At 44.7% G+C, this 2,500-nt stretch overlaps 1 long non-coding RNA gene across 1 annotated transcript in view; it reads left to right on the top strand.

Moving 5' to 3' along the window:
• Nucleotides 1–2,500, top strand: part of LOC138863615 (uncharacterized) — an 8,295-nt gene that overhangs the window by 84 nt on the left and 5,711 nt on the right. The window contains exon 1 of the long non-coding RNA XR_011398954.1: nucleotides 1–53. This exon is cut by the window's left edge and continues 84 nt beyond it. This is a non-coding gene — a long non-coding RNA (uncharacterized lncRNA). The remainder of the gene's footprint in view (nucleotides 54–2,500) is intronic.

The following is a 2,500-nucleotide window of genomic DNA, read 5'->3' as shown; positions in this document are numbered from 1 at the left end:
GGCGTGGCTGCTCTCCCTCCGCCGCGGCCGCCCTCGCGATGGCAGGCGCCCAGGTAAGAAAATCAATTTGTGAGGTATTTGCGGCCGTTGTTTTCCCCGGGGATTGTGACCCTCGTTAATCACCGCGGTTCGTGTTGTGATTGATTTTCAATTGGGGTTTACACCTGATAAATAATAATTAAAGGTCTGGAGGGGCGAGGAAGACTCCTGGTCACTTCGTCCTGCTAATGGCGCGCCGGCCTCCTGTCTACCTGTGGTGGGGGACACTAGCATTCATTCGGGGTCGAAGAGAGAAATAAGAAGAAAAGAAGAGGAAAATGAGAAAGAGAGAAAAATGTGACGTCATCAGGGAACATGTGACTCTCATTTGTTCCACTTCACACCGAAGGGAGAGCGCAGTCGAGGAAAAAAGGTTGCGGAGCATCCTTATCTCGCGTCGGCTCAGCATGATGCAGCATCAATATGGGTGGGCGAGAGAGGAACCGAAATACACCCCCCTCTCCCCATCCTCTTCTCCCTCCTCCTCCTTCTCTTCCTCTTCTCCCTCCTCCTCCTTCTCTTCCTCTTCTCCCTCTACCTCCTGTCTCCTCCTCTGTCTCCTCTACTTCCTTTTCCTTCTTTTTCTTCCTCCTCCTCCCCCTCCCCTTCCTCCTCCTCCTCTTCCCCCTCCTCCTCCCTCCCCTTCCTCCTCCTCCTCCTCCCCCTCCCCTTCCTCCTCCTCCTCCTCCCCCCTCCCCTTCCTCCTCCTCCTCCCGCCTCTTTCTCCTCCCCCTTCCTCCTCCCCCCCCCTCCCCCTCCTCCTCCTCCCCCTTCCCCCTCCTCCCACCCTCCCCTTCCTCCCCCTCCCCCTCTTTCCCCCCCCTCCTCCCCCTTCACTCTCTCCTGTCGTCTCCATCATCACTATCAATTCGTGTAACTAATTAGCTGCTATTAATGAGCTCTGTTAGGTTTACCTCCTTCCCACCCTGACAGGCGCATAACGAGAGGCCGCCGACATGCTTTCACGCCCATTCCCACGCCCGTCATTCTGTGGGCGTCCTTTGGGAATCTCCCTTTTTCCCTCGCTGTAGAATTTGTCCGTTTTTATACACAGCGCGTTTTTCTTTTCGTTTTTTTTTTTTTAATCTCTTTCGGGCGGGAAGGATGAAGTTCTTAATTTATGGTGCTTAAAGTTGTATTTTTCTCCCCTTCCTGTTTTTTTTTCTTTCTTTTTTTCCGGCGTGGATTTAGCTTGTCTCTACTATCATAATTTGGTCGACAATGAATGTTATTTACTTATTTCGAAAATTGGATTTTACCAGGTGTGCGTTTCAGCCACAGCACCAGCGCCATCTACCTTCATATTAACGAACTATTTTTTTTCCTTCTCTCCCTCGTAATACCGGATCATTATCTCGTTAGTGGTAGTCGCTGCGTGAGGTTTGGCGTGTTTGCTTGTTTAAGGTGGTTTCACAGCGCGTTTGTGAGGTTTTGGGGTTTGATACTTACTTTGCTGGTGTTGTTAAGGGTCTTTTTACCTCACGCCTCGACCTGGTGTCATTCGCGCTCTCGCTTTCGTCCGTGGAGACTTTCTCCCTCTTCGGGACTCCCATTTATACCTATGCGTGTATATGTGCGTGGGCGTGGATGCACACACATACACGCATACGGACATGCACACGCATAGACACACGTATGTATGTATATACGTAAATACATATACCTGCTCTATATTGAATATGTATGTAGAGATATATATGTGTATATGTATAGTGTATTTATGTACATACATACACACACATGTGTAAAAAAACATATGAATATATCAGTATTTATACACACACACACACACACACACACACACACACACACACACACACACACACACACACACACACACACACACACACACACACACACACACACGTGTGTGTGTGTGTGTGTGTCTATGTGTATATATATATATATATATATATATATATATATATATATATATATATATATATATATGTATGTATGTATATATATGTAAGGATATATGTAAATATAGTTATATATAAATGCATGAAAAATGGAAATAGACAATCAATCAATTGACCAATAAACAAGGAAATTAAACACATTACAAGAACAACTGAGGCAAAACAATACAAAACAAAGAAGTTGAGATAAGCAAAAACAGTAAGAAAATGAAAGAAAGGCAATCAAGAAAAAAACAATGTATAAAAATGAGGCAAACATAAGCAAAAACAGTGAAGGACAAATATTGAAACAAAGACAAGCAAAAACAGATTAGCAAAAACACAAACATAATAGAAGAACTCTGGAAATCTGACGAGGATCAGAAAGGCAACAAATGATCCCTTATTAACGATTATGATTTGCTATCACGAAACTAGATATACATGCCCAACACCCGTGACGTCATAACAACAACAAACAAAGACACAGACTTCGTTTCAAGTATTCCTCTATCACCCGTAAGTCAGTGTGGTATCATTACACTGCAGATCAGGAAATG

Source organism: Penaeus vannamei, chromosome 12 (genome assembly GCF_042767895.1).
Source record: "Penaeus vannamei isolate JL-2024 chromosome 12, ASM4276789v1, whole genome shotgun sequence".
In the NCBI taxonomy this organism is placed as follows: Eukaryota; Metazoa; Arthropoda; class Malacostraca; order Decapoda; family Penaeidae; genus Penaeus; species Penaeus vannamei.
This window is presented reverse-complemented; position numbering and strand designations above follow the sequence as displayed.